Source organism: Lepidochelys kempii, chromosome 11, assembly GCF_965140265.1.
Source record: "Lepidochelys kempii isolate rLepKem1 chromosome 11, rLepKem1.hap2, whole genome shotgun sequence".
Lineage (NCBI taxonomy): Eukaryota > Metazoa > Chordata > Testudines > Cheloniidae > Lepidochelys > Lepidochelys kempii.
The window spans coordinates 36,728,288-36,743,186 of NC_133266.1; the positions used below are offsets into that span (position 1 = coordinate 36,728,288).

Genomic DNA, 14,899 nt, shown 5'->3' on the forward strand with positions numbered 1-14,899 from the left:
GACAGCCCCCTTTCTGCTCTTCTCCCAGTCTTGTTCTGACTAGAGGTCTGCTTGGGTCTAACTTTAAAGCCCTGCCTGAACCTGACTAGACCACAGCCAAGCTGAACCTGATCCAAGGACAAGCATGTCAGCTTGTTTTCATACCTGACCAGAACCCAAAACTTCTAGTCAGGTCCTTTTGAGAGTCTGGTTGCAAGGGTCTAGCCGCGGGCCTGGCCTCTATTATTTCCTACCCCCACTCCCATGGCCTGATCTCCCATCTCAGTGCAGTGCCGTGCACCAGAAGGAGTGCAAGTTTCCGCCTCCTGGGCCGCTACCCCCAAACCTGTGTCATTGCCACTGCTGCCACTTTGTCCTGGAGGAGGCTTCCTGCTCCCCCTACCTGTAATCCATCTCCAGATGCCTCCTGCGCATGGGATTGGCATGGTGGCAGCTGTGTACCCTGTTCCTGTCAGCAAGCTCTGCCTCACTGAACTGCGTGTGCTGCAGAGTGAGAGGCAGTACAACTTATCAGCCCACTCACCCCACAGTGCAGCCAGGCAGCAGTGGCTAGCAGGAACAAGGTACGGAGCTGCTGCTGCGCAAACCCCATGGGCGGGAGGAATTGATTAGAGGCTACCAAACCCAGAAGTGTTAGGTTGTTTTCATACCTGACCTGAACCCAACATATGTTGTCAGGACCTACTAGGTTCAGGTCAGGTTGCAAGATTCTAGTACAGACCCATCCTCAAGCACCTCTGAGCAATTACGTGAATGAGCATCTGTGAACCATGATCCATTATATGGAAGCAATGCACACTTCACGCTTAAGTGCCCCCAATTCTGCCCTACACCTGCTGCACAGAAGAATCACACTAGTTATGCTGCATTTGGGAAGAGTCCCCTGTGGTTGAAAGGGAGCACACATTGCCTCAGAGCATAAATGGGTAAATTTGCCAATATTGCACTTGGAGGCTGCCACTGCAGTGCAGCTCCCTTTTTTACGATCTGTGCCATAAAAGCCAGGTTTTGGGTCCTTTTATGACTTTCCGACTCCACATCATCATTTCCACTGTAAACTGGAAAACCTAATGTATAAATCTGAGGAAATTTCTAGAATGATTTTTCAAAAGGTGTGATGTTGAGCAATGGCAGGAAACCATGCCACCAGCAATACTGAAAACTCTGTGTACTTCCTAGAGAAGGGGCTGAGAACAACAATTTTGTCAGATATCACCATAGCATACATTTCAGATGGCAGTGCATTAAAAGATCTCCCCATATTTTTGTAGTCTTCTGATTTCTCTTTTGCTTACTTGATGTTCTGGGGATTAAATCTATTCCAAGAGATGCACTTTCTTTGAAAAATGGGGTGCAAGGAATCTATAAGGCAACCCAGGACAAGAAAGAGAGAAGATCTAGATAACCTGATAAGTTAGAGATAGAAATGACCCAACTGATAGTATGAATAGTTCTGCAGTCACAAAAAAGCTATGGAGGCAAGTACGGTTGGAAGAAAACCATCGTTGCTGGATAACCAGAAACTGGAAAAAAACAACCAACTAAGGTCCAGAGAAAATGGAATATTATATGCTTCTAATAACTTACAGTGCAAAAGCTGAAAACCCTCTGAGAAAGAGAGGTAATTATTTTTGTACTGAAGACAGAGCGTCTCTACAATTTACCAAAGGTGGGTTCCTAGGATGGCAAAGCAACACTCAGTAGATTTTGTGACATTTTGAATGTTTTCATGGAACTAAACACAAATGAAAAGTGACAGTTCTGAATTTCAAAGGCTTTGGATTTTTAAAAGCCCAAGCCTGTCTGAAGTTTTTGAATCATAACATGACAGACCAATATACATTTATATGTGAGGTAAGATACAGTCAAATTAAGTTGTTTACAGCTTCGCTTTAGCAACTTAATACAATATTACTTTTGTAAATTCTAATTTAGCAAGTATATTTTGAATTATTTTTGTCAGTACACACAATACATATATCTCAATTGCCCAGTTGTGATGGACTGACCCAATCTGAGACCCAAACTCGTCTTTATACAAATGATACTCACATATATTGTAAATTGTTTGACATCATAATTAAACTGTTGTCACAGATGTTTATGATAAATAAATTATTCCCAAATAATTGTAAATCACATGATCATCATCATGTTCCCATTACATCTTTGGTGTTTTGGGCAGTGATGAAGCTCCTCCATTCCTGTCTGTTTCTGGCAAGTCTTTCAATGATTCCCCAGCTGTGCCTCAGGTTTTTCAGCACATACTATAGTATTTCTTCTGTGCTCCGAATTTTTTAGTGCAATTTTCAGAAGGTACATAATGCAGCAGAAACTGGTTTCATTGTGTGGGACTGGGACATAAGGTGCCCAGGGGGACCCTGATCTGTATGGTATGAAGAGTAGAAAGGGGAGGGATAGTGTGAGACAGGCCAGGGTTGTGGCCACTATGTCCATGAACTGAGCAATTCCATCAGGCCACAGAAACACGTGAAGAGGGAACAGTGGCCATTAGTCCCTACCCCAATCCGTAATATGCAGTAGCTATTTTGGAGTAATTCCATATCACATATTGCAGATTGGAGCTGTGGATTTCAATCCTCAGCCCCATATTTATATGATCACACAGCCTGCACATGAGTTTCTCACTCTCCCAGAATTTAACCCTTTGTATCTTAGTCATGCATTTGAGCCTTGGCAGGCTGAGAGATACTGTAACGGCACTGTAATCTACAACATCTGCCATGATGCACAAAGTAGAATTTATAATGATACAATTTCAAAAACCAGTGGTATATATTTAAAAGAATAGAAATCAATGACTTTGTGTAATTAAATAGATTAGGCTGTTAACATTCTTTGAACCAATACAAAAAATTATATTCACAATATTCTATCCCATGGCTCCTTTTCATGTACTCAGGCACAATGCACTAATTCTTTTAGAATGGTGTAGGCAGAAGCAAGCTAACAAACTTTCATCAGATCCGTAAAGGTAAATTTAAAAAATTCATACACCAATACATACTACAACTGTTTTAGTAGCTTGCTTTCAAGAAACAGCTGCATACATATTATACAACAGAACTATGTATAGTAAACAAGGTGTTTTCATTATGTCAGACAGAAGTATTTTTTTTACTCTAACTTCTTCTTTCACAAAGTAATTAATAAAAGGTGTCAGCTTGGTACTTCTGCTAAATTATACCATATAGTGCAACTTGATCATGTGTTATCACAAGAAAGATTTTCATTTAACAAATAGTAACTAGTGAGCTGAGATCATGATAAACAGATAGCTTGATTGTTTGACAGCATTGTGCCTGGGGAGACAGAGCTCTTAATGATTATGGAAGTTATCATTATCACTTTCAAGCACAGTCTTGCACTGAAACTATTAACTGATTATTTTCAAAAAGGTGAGGAATAATTATTTTGCAAAATGGGACCAGAGCATGTTTAAGGGATTATCCCCATCAAAATTAGTTCTGGAGGAAATGTATATATTTCATCTTATTTAGATACAAGAAAGAATCAAACAGCATTTTTCTCATCAACAAATATACCACTGTTAAACCACAAAATCCTCTAAATTAGAGCACAATGTTGTTTAATACCATACCTTCTATGGTAGGAAAATCTATAATTCTTTATGTGTTTTTTCAAATATGTTCAGATGCTCATTAACACAGACAAATACTATAGTATGTACATGAATATTTTTTAAAGTTTATGTATTAAACAGCCTCTTTTCCAAGATCCTACTAGTAAGCTAATAGAATTTAGTAAGTCAATACACATGCAGGCTGAAGCTCGATCACATCCACTCATATTTAGTTTAAGCAGTCTTCAGTTTTACAAATTACCACCTCCTTTAATTCAGTTGTGCCACTCCTTTACTTTACTGAACAGTGCTTAGTAGCTGTCCATGGTGCTGTACACACACTGGAGCTGTAGAATAAAGGGCTCCTAATATACCAGAATACTTCCAAATTATTATATTTGCCTCATTAAATGGTAACTGTCCTAACAAGTGAGCCAACCTTATTGAAATTCCCTACACGAGACTGCAGTATCAATGTTATGCTGTTACCTCCTAGGGCCTATACTGCTGCATTCCATTAGTGATCATTCTATTCACCACCTGACAACCCTCACTGTAGGAACATAGCAGTCTATAGAAAGATCCATTCAGTGTATTTTATGGTTCATTTTCCAACATGAATGTAAATTCAACAATTTTATTTGCGTTCCCCTGGTGCACCAAAAACCTCAAGCAAGTTTAGCCAGCATATATTGTCCTGACATTGTGCAGAGGAGTCACTAACTGTAGTTTTGTCTGCAGCATTCACCTTCAGTATATTATGGTTGTGTAAATTCATGCAGTCATACAATAAATGATAGCTGAATATCCTCCAGACTTTAACTGTTGTCACTAAAAATAATCAAGGAAGGCAAGGAAATAAAATATGAAGCAGTTCTTTTGGGAAGGAAGCATATTTGTAATGTGAGGCAAAGGCAATACAACAGCCAAGAACTGCAGTAAATCTCTCAGAGCTAATAGCCACATCTAATAATGCTTTCCCACAACACCTCCAAGCAAATGGATTTTGTTCATTGTTTAATCAGTCAAATCAACAATAATCCCCACATGGATAGAGAAGATGTTTGTTAAGCAAACCCTAATTTATGATTTATTTATTTGCAAAGTGCCTTAAAGCTGGGATGGCTAGAAGAAAGATTACTCTGCTTATTCAAGCATGCTGACAGAGCTGGTTTTTACTAGCAATTTCTCTCTGCATCTCACAGCATGGCTGACAGTCATCTGCATAGAAAAACAGCATATTTACCACTAAATCATGCAAAAACATTTACCCAAGAAGATGTAGCAAAGGTCAGAATCCACTTCCATACCCCATGAAGCATTTAGCTGAAGGAGCAATCCCACTGGCTTGCTCAGGCCAGCAGTCTCTCTCCTACACTTGACCTAGACTGCCTTACATAATGAGGAATCAGTGCTGTATCCCGAGTGGTAGAGCAAAGCTGAATGTCATCACTGGAAAGAGCAGGCAGTATTGGCAGCAGGCAGGCTGCTAGTTTGCATGGAGATCACAAAGTCTTTTTTTCCTGAGTATTCTGGGAGAAAAGCAAGAATAGCTCAGAAAACCTGGTGTCATTCCTCCCCTGGAATGAATGACTGGAAGGAATGAGGGTGTTACACATGAGGCAGATCGCAAGTGCAAAAGATGCATCTGTGCTCAATGCAAACCTAACACAATTCCTGTCACATTGTATCTAAAAGGACTGCATAGCTACAACTAATAAGAGAGCAACAGCAAGGCAAAGTAAAGAAGGAGAGGCACAGACTACGGCTGCATACAACTGTCTGTATATAAATTCATTATGGTGAGTAGAAGAAAAATAAAGAGGGTATTAGATAAACCTGAAATATTGGAATTTCCAAAGGGAACATTATATTTCTCTAAATAAATACCTTAGTGCGTGCATCTTAGTGAACTAGTTCCTTGAAGAAATGCCATTTGTGATCTGATTTACATAGTGTTACAGAAGTGAAGCTGGTGCATTACAAGGATTTTGATATTTTCAAGCAAACTGTGTACTAAACATATTCCTGGCTCTGATGATTTTCAAGTTACTCTTGGTAGCAAGGATTGGTATTTCTTTACTATGTTTTGAAGAGAAGCTTTTGGGAATTTCCTAGATTATTATTGTTTGTAATATACTAGCATTTCCTTTGTGGGGGACACCAGGGGAGAAACAAAAATCCAGGTTTAACCAGGAGCTTAGTTGGAGGAAACCTAAAAACATTTCTTTTGGTCTGTATGGAATGTGGTTTTATGGTTAACTAAAATTACTGTATGTGATGTAAATTATTTTTTATTTGATGTGTTAAACAGTAAAGAATCTTGAATACTTGGGGTGAAAATACAACACATAACCTCTTCCTACCCTGTGAATATCATGCATGATTTATTTACTTGTCATAAAGAAACAGAAGCTTTCATTGATATGAGAAATCTTGTGCTTTTCTGATAATATTTAAAACAACTGTAGTTTAATAACAAATAGAGAACAATATGGCACACAAGGGCAATATAAATACTGAAGCTGTATTTACAACTGCTGTAGTAATTGAAGCATAAAAGAAAACATGAAATAATTAACCATAGGTAAGACTGGAATTTACCTCAGTGTTATGGATTTGGTGCTCTTCCTGACAACAAAATATCCATGATTTTTAGGTAAGTGGACGTGATGGTAAACAGTACAACCATTTTCTGACATGGCAATTCTCAGGAACTAAGTTAAGACCTGGTCTTCACCGGAAAAAAGAAAAAGCAAAGCTCTGCAACAATACAAAGGGTCAGGTCATTGAACTCTCAGTGAAAGCTTTAATCCTTCCAAGGTACTCAGGAAAAATTGGTCTCTGAAGACTCAAAAATATGGAGATTTAGGCTGGGTTTACAAGTCAGCTCAAGCATGGCAACTACTATACTAAATCTGCCCATTGTTAGTATAGCTCAAACATGGTTCTAGTTATTGGGTCTAAAATGGGAAAATAATTTTTTTTTTAGTAAAATAATTGCCTGACTTCTTTTTTAAACTATTTCCATTATTCTTTCCCATTTTCTCAATATCCATGTTATGGCTTTTCCTTAAAAAATTGCTATGCTAAAATATATAAGAGTACAAGTGTAACTTTCTGTTGGGGAATTTCCATTTAGTTCTATACTCCACTATAGGAACAGTTCTCTTTTGAGAATTATTCAAAAGTCTGATGAATGACAGTGACACTTGGTATAAAGGGATAGACAGGTATTGACCTAACAGACAGGAGAGTTTTTAGGTCTGAAGTCTTACTTGAAGAAAAAGAAAAAAGAATCAGTGGAAGACAAATATATTTCATAATGAATGTATGTAATAATTACATTATTGTTACATTTGAAATCAATGTGCTGTTAAAATAGCTGCATTAAAATGGCTATCATATTATCAGTTGATAATAATCAAAAGTGTACTATATTGATTTATATTGATTTTTAACAGGAAGCTCCTGCCCAAACTCCCAAGACATATTTATGTAATTTTAAATATCAGCCAATAGTTTTTGCGTTTCAATTTAACATGACTGCTCATTTAAGATAAAAGTATATATTTACATATGTGACATGCAGAGTGATAGAGATAACAGAGGTTAGAGACAGAAATTAATTCCATCCATTTCCATGCAAATTATCATCCACAGACAGAGGACAGAACAGATTTTAAACTAATAGTACACTTGATCATTTGTGTTTGTGTACATACATATTCTGGAGGAGCTAGTAGTGACTCCTAGATTTAGGTTGCCTTACACTTTCCATTATAAAGGATTCTTGCAACCATTTCTTTGAGAAGGTCTCATACCTCCACTGTTTGCAGCAGCCTTTGATATGTGGCAGGGGGTTCACTTTCAGACAAAAGAAGTGCTTTGTCATTCCATGAAATTCATTTAGCTTTCAATTTGGAGTGGGCAAATCTACTGTGGGGGCTGCTGTGATCCAAGTAGCCCACGCAATCACTGAGCTGCTGCTATCAAGGGTAGTGACTCTGGGAAATGTGCAGGTCATAGTGGATGGCTTTGCTGCAATGGGATTCCCTAACTGCGGTGGTGTGATAGACGGAACCCATATCCCTATCTTGGGACCGAACCACCTTGGCAGCCAGTACGTAAACTGAAAGGGTGCTTTTCAATGGTGCTGCAAGCACTGGTGGATCACAAGGGACGTTTCACCAACATCAATGTGGGATGGCCGGGAAAGGTGCATGATGCTCGTATCTTCAGGAACTCTGATCTGTTTGAACAGCTGCTGGAAGGGATTTACTTCCCAGACCAGAAAATAACTGTTGGGGATGTTGAAATGCCTACAGTTATCCTTGGGGACCCAGCCTACCCCTTAATGCCATGGCTCATGAAGCCATGCACAGGCATCCTGGACAGTAGTCAGGAGCTGTTCAACTATAGGCTGAGCAAGTGCAGAATGCTGGTAGAATGTGCATTTGGACGTTTAAAAGCACAGTTTATTGTCTCAGTTAGACCTCAGCGAAACCAATATTCCCATTGTTATTGCTGCTTGCTGTGTGCTCCACAATATCTGTGAGAGAAAGGGGGAGACATTTATGGCGGGGTGGGAGGTTGAGGCAAATCGCCTGGCCACTGATTACGCACAGCCAGACACCAGGGCGATTAGAAGAGCACAGCAGGGCACGCTGCGCATCAGAGAAGCTTTGAAAACCAGTTTCATGACTGGCCAGGCTATGATGTGACAGTTCTGTTTGTTTCTCCTTGATGAAAACACGTCCCCTTGGTTCACTCTACTTCCCTGTAAGTCAACCGCCCTCCCCTCTCCCCTTCAATCACTGCTTTGCAGAGGCAATAAAGTCATTGTTGTTTCAAAATCATGCATTCTTTATTAATTCATTACACAAATAGGGGGATAACTGCCAAGGTAGCCGGGAGGGGTGGGGGAGGAGGGAAGCGCAGGGTGGAATGGTGGATGCGGGGAAAAGGGAAGGACAAGGCTGCACTGCACTTCAAAACTTATTGAATGCCAGCCTTCTGTTGCTTGGGCAGTCCTCTGGGTTGGAGTGGTTGGGTGCCCAGAGGGGACGTCTGGGACATTCTTGGGCGTCTGGGTGAGGAGGCTATGGAACTTGGGGAGGAGGGCGGGCGGTTACACAGGGGCTGCAGCGGTGGTCTGTGCCTTTCCTGCACCTCAACCATACACCAGAGCATATCAATTTGATCCCCCAGTAGCCTCAGCATTGCATCCTGCTTCCTCTCGTCACACTGCCGCCACCTCTCATCTTGCTCATCCCTCCTGTCCTCACATTCATTTTCTGTTTTCCTGTACTCTGCCATTGTTTGCCTCCACACATTCTGCTGAGCTCTTTCAGTGTGGAAGGACTGCATGAGCTCAGAGAACATTTCATTGCGAGTGCATTTTTTTCACCTTCTTATCTGCGCTAGCCTCTGGGACGGAGATGATAGGGGGAGCATGGAAACATTTGCAGCTGCGGGAGGAAAAGAGGGAGATTAGTCTTTAAAAAGACACATTTTAGAGAACAATGGATAGACTCTTTCATGGTGAACCAAGCTGTTAACATTACATACCACACATGCTTTCGGTACAAGGTCGCATTTTGCCTCTTATATTGAGGGCCTGCCAGTTTGGTATGAGAGGTCACACATGCAGGGCAGGGCAACAGAATTCGGCTTGCAGGCAGCCATGGTAAGCCACAGTCTTTCGGCATCTTCAACCTTCATAACGTGTGGGAATGGTTTCAAACAGCAGTGCCCTCTCCCATACCAAGCACCCGTTGGGTTGGCCATTTAAAAGGAGGGGCTGTACTGGCCGTGAATGCATCCCAAGTCTTCAGGGCAAATTAATAATTAAATACGCTTGCTTTTCAACCATATATTATATTTACAAAGGTACACTCACCAGAAGTGCCTTCTCTGGCTTCATGGTCCGGGAGCCCGCCTTGGGAGGGTTGGGAGGGTATTGGGTCCAGGGTGATAAACAGTTCCCGTCTGTCGGGGAGAATGGTTTCTCCGCTTGCTTGCTGTGTGCTATCCTCCTCCTCATCTTCCTCGTCCCCAAAATCCTCATGTCTGTTGCATAAGACTCCCCCCTTGCAGGTGTCCACCGACAGGGGTGGGGTAGTAATAGGGGCCGCCCCTAGAATTGCATTCAGCTCATCATAGAAGCGGCATGTCTGGGGCTCTGACTCGGAGCGGCCATTTGCCTCTTTGGTAGGCTTATCTGAGCTCCTTAATTTTCACGTGGCACTGCTGCGGGTCCCTGTTGTAGCCTCTGTCCATCATGCCCTTGGAGATTTTGGAAAATATTTTGGCATTTTGTCTTTTGGAACGGAGTTCTGATAGCATGGATTCGGCTCCGCATACAGCGATCTGATCCAGTACCTCCCGTTCGGTCCATGCTGGAGCTCTTTTGCGATTTTGGGACTGCATGGTCACCTGTGCTGATCAGCTCGCCACACTGGCCAAACAGGAAATGAAATTCAAAAGTTCCCGGGACTTTTCCTGTGTACCTGGCTAGTGCATCTGAGTTGAAAGTACTGTCCAGAGTGGTCACAGTGGAGCACTCTGGGATAGCTCCCGGAGGCCAGTACTGTCAAACTGCATCCACACTACCCCAAATTCAACCCGGCAATGTCGATTTCAGTGCTAATTCCCCCATCGGGGAGGAGTACAGAAATCAATTTTAAGAGCCCTTTAAGTCAACAGAAATGGCTTTGTCATGTGGTCGGGTGCAGGGTTGAATCTATCTAATGTGCTAAATTCGACCTAAACTTGTAGTTTAGACCAGGGCTAAGATAAAAAGCTATTACAGGTTACCATTTTCCTTCTCTCACTTCCATTCCTCAGTAAAATTGGGCAGCAGTGGGCCTCCATGGGCTCATCACTTGGCCCCAGCAGCCAATTCCTGCCTCTCTAGGGGTAACCACATGGGACTGGAGTTCTTCCAACTTTCTGAGATGTGGGGTGAAAAAACTGGATCCCCACTGCTGACCACTCCCCATGACCCAGGAGTACATTCCCCCTGCTTTGAGATAACAGCTTTCTGTTAATCAGTTGAAGTACTGAGTCCTGTAGCTCAAAGGGTAGCAGTCTTTTCTGCATTGCTGAAAGTTCAGGGTGCAAACCCTGCTCCTGATGCAGGATGGAGTAGTTGCTACAGCTACATGTGATAGAATTTGTTTTTACCTTTTTCTTAAAAACACACCCTAGGAAAGTACATAGAAAAATATTATGTGAAAATAATGCTATTTAGGTTGCAAAGTCAAGCACTAAAAAATTAGAAAATGCCATTTTTCACAGCCCCCTTGTTGATAATGTTGCATTTTGAGTGTTTTTAATTACATGATGATAAAAAATTTTCCACATGACCCCACCTCCTTCAGTGCATAGAATGAACACATATTCCAGACCAGTGCATTAGCCATCCGTTTTTTATAACATCTTTGTTGAAACTGTAACATCTCTGTGAAACATTCCAGCTTCAACACAACAGCATATTTTATGTTCCACCAGCTGTACTTCTTTCCTTACAGTCTTTCTTTTCAAATTTGATCCTGTACTGATGCAACAAATTTGTATTTGTCATATCTCTTCGCAACAGATTGTGACACCACAGATGTAGGATTATGACTTCATGGCAGGACCAAACAGGAGAAGAGACTGGGCTGTGTGGCAGAAATAAGCTTTTAATAAAACAAAATAAATAAAACAATAAGACCAAGAGAACCTCAGAAAATTATCCTACATTCTAGTTCCTTTCAGTATGAAAGTTTTCTTTAATTCTGCAGTTGTATAAGGTTAGTAGATAGAACACTGAAATACAGATTTGCATTTGTAGTACAAACACAGAATATTCAGTAGGTGGCTGAATTAATTTAACAGACTGTATATTTCTTTACTAAAAAGTCATCTTATATAATAATCTTTTGGGAGCATTATAAATATAAGATGTATGATCAGACATCACATATCACTTACAGATTTAAGAAGTAAAAGTGAGCATTTTTGCAGCTTTCCTTTGGCTCCACTGATTATATATATATTCCTTTACTCTAACTCATGTGATTCTTTCCATTCCTTCCATCACTCCTGACTGACACCTTAATGCTGTACAGAAAAGGGAAAATGAGATATACAATCAGGATAAGCCAGTGTAGGCAGGGAAAACTAGGTAACATAGATCAAGGAAAGTCTAAATGTGTTTACTTAATGCTCCACACATGTTTCAGGAGTCTAGAAACACAGAATAAGAAAGCTATAAGAAATAAGAATAAGAATAAGAAAGCATAGAATAGACAGCAGGCCAAATCTTGGTCCCTATATAGCCCAAGTAAACTGATCACCCAAGAACCAGTTTGATTCAGCTTCCAGCTGGGCCAAGGATCAAGGGAACAGAAATCTTGCTTACAGACTATTTCCCCACAACATACCCTCTCCAGGCCCTGTACAAAGTGCAGATCAGATGGACCCAAAGATCTAGCCCACAGACCATATGTCAGTTTGTAGTATGCTTTGTTCTTATCCAGCACTTTGGTAATAAAGACACTATGTAAGTAAACTACGATGTAATCCTTTGGGATGAAAGGTGCTATGTGAATGTAAGTTATTGTCAGAAAGAATGCAATAACAATTTGTAGATTCTGCCAAGGATATGTACAGATTATAAGAACTCTTTACTTGTAATCTGAATAATGCAAGATGTAAAGACTACTCATGCACTGCACGGCAAGACAACAGGAATGAAAAAAAAATCAGAAAGAGCTGTAGAGTCAACACAAAAGCAAGCTAGAGACTAAAAGTACCAGGGAAGTCAGTGGGAGAAACAGAATCAATACCGATGGTCAAGGCAGCACAGTGGAAGACAGACAGTGATCAAAATAAGTTGAATAGTCTTCTCCAAATATCTTATAACCTCTTTAAAGCAGTCACACCTTAAGCAAAGCATATCAGCATCATAACTGGTGCTTGGGCATCTATATTTTAAAGTTTGTTTTCATTTGTTTGGGTTTTTTGTTTTTTAAGTTTCACTTATTTTAGCTGGGTAAATGTACATCACTTAAAACGTTTCATAAACTATTTTAATTTGTTGTGCTATTTAAAGAAAGACCTCTGCAAACAGAAAAAAGAGTGGAAGGGCTTTTAGGTGATGACCCAAAGTTGGCTGTCTTGTTCATTAGGTTTCCAATAAACTCAATGGACAAGTGAACACAGTGGCATGATCAAAAATACTCCAGGAAGAGCATAACCTGCCATAGTGTTCCCTCTATTGCAGCCAAAATTAATGTTTTTAAGTTTCAAGTGAGCCATACAGATTTAATCAGTTAATGCATAGGATATTTGCCACAAGTTTGTATTTTATTTATTTTCACTCTTTATAACTTCTCTCACTCTCCTCCACACTCTTTTCTGCAGCACATTATTTATAACACCTGGTAGTACTTGTTTTGAGACAGTGTTTGTAAAGCTATAAATTGGCTTGTGGTGTGGCAGAATGGTGCCAATCTACTATTGGCAAGTTAACAATATCCTGCATTGAGAAACAAAGTGTTTCCTGACATTATTTGAATCTCACTGCATCACTGTCTCTTCTGAGTCAACCTTACTGCTAATGTGAAGAGTGATGTGTAATTCTGGTAATGGTGAGAGAGTTAGTCAAATAAATAGCAACAGAACAAGTGTTAAATGACATGTTTATTACATGAAAGTAGGGAACCACCCTCACTGTTTTTAATGGTTCATTGCCCAATAGAAAACTTCATACTTTGGTAAATATTAATAGGGCTTGGTTTTTGAAAGGTTCTTTCTTAAATCACATCACTGTGCACATAACTGTAGGATAAAGCACTTCCCTCCACTGACCTTGCGGTGTGGTGGTGCAGAGGATAAGGCTCTCGCTTGGCAACACAACAGGCCTAGATTCGAGACCAGTGACACCTGACCAGAAACGCTTTTGTACCTTTCTTTGCTGCTGCCTATCGTGTCTGACATGCCCTTCACTCACCCACCTCCCTCACTCCATTCAAATCTACTGCATAAAAATGTACTTCTACAGTCTTGCCTATGAGAAGTAAAGAAGGAAAGATTAAAAAACTGTTAATGGAACCATCAAGATGCATAGCTGCCTTGCTGAGTAACCAAGTGACCTTAATATCCCCCTTCTCCTCTTTTATTTATTTCATTTATTCACCCATTCATTGTTTATGACCTTCAGTTCTTGTGGTATGTTGAATTTAGATGGTGTGTGGGTGTGGGCAAGAACCGAATCTGAACTAGTTTTTGTGAACTGGCTAGCACATTTCAGAAATCATAATAAATCACAATAAATGCTTTAAATGACATTGGTTTTGGAGGGTGAATGTCATACGTGATCCATGAAAACTATTCCAGAAAGTATAGTGATGATATTTAAAACTCCAAGCAGTAAGTCATTTGATGCCAAACAATGACATCAGGGAAGTGGTTCTGCAGCATCAGGCAACACAGATTTATGGTTCAGTATAATCGATGCATCATCAGTGGTAAAAGCAATAACGACTTCTTTCAAAAGCTCTTCTGTATAGCCCAGGGTGTACATTTGTGAAATTGATTGAACACAGATACTGAAATGCCTAACACACAGGCTTGAAAGTAAGAATTACTGCACAAACAAGTTCACAAGACTGGTCCAACCCCCTAGCAACACACAAATAAATACAAATTGTGCTAATAAAAAAGCATAAATTTATCACCCATAGCTTCTTTTTCTCTCTCTTCACTTGAAACAGGATCGGACTTTTTGTTTTTTTTTAACACACTGCATTTAAGTCTAATCTCATTTCAGGTCCTTTAACTATCCATATACCCATTTCTTCTTCAAATTTACAAAAATTTCAGATTTACTTTTTTATGGGCATAGCAGATGATATGGCTACTTTTCGCCTGCTTAGATATTTTAGAAAACTATTTAATCTGTTCGGTTATTTTTAAATGTTTGAATGGCTGTTCTGTGTCCTACAGACACTCTGGGATCTCCGATTTCAATTCCTAAGAGATGTGTGGTCAATTTAGGAGGATTTTTCCACTACAAGAAATACCACTCTATTCATCTCATTCCACATTGACACTTTTGGAGTCCCTAACATCTGCACTTGCTTTCCAGCTATCCAGTCCAATAGTAATATTTTCCATTTGTATACTGGAGTACCTCTCATGCCAAAACTCTTTACTGACTCTCTCATACTTTTATATACTATATTATATAGACACACACTATATAGAGAGGTCCTGGAGGCCAAATTTAGGCTGCTAGGTTAT

The 14,899-nt window shown here is 40.1% G+C and overlaps 2 protein-coding genes across 11 annotated transcripts in view; one reads left to right on the forward strand and one right to left on the reverse strand.

The window, feature by feature from the left end:
- LOC140895606 (sodium channel protein type 1 subunit alpha) overlaps nt 1-5,179 on the reverse strand; it is a 181,912-nt gene extending 176,733 nt beyond the window's left edge. For all 6 annotated transcript variants that reach the window (XM_073305722.1, XM_073305718.1, XM_073305720.1 and 3 more), the window contains exon 1: nt 4,876-5,179. The gene's annotated coding sequence lies outside the window, so the exon portion shown is untranslated. The remainder of the gene's footprint in view (nt 1-4,875) is intronic.
- The window catches only part of LOC140895607 (uncharacterized), a 169,581-nt gene continuing 159,687 nt past the window's right edge, over nt 5,006-14,899 (forward strand). For 4 of the 5 annotated variants that reach the window (XR_012154286.1, XM_073305725.1, XM_073305728.1 and 1 more), the window contains exon 1: nt 5,006-5,406. The gene's annotated coding sequence lies outside the window, so the exon portion shown is untranslated. The remainder of the gene's footprint in view (nt 5,407-14,899) is intronic. The other variant, XM_073305730.1, reaches the window with a different exon arrangement.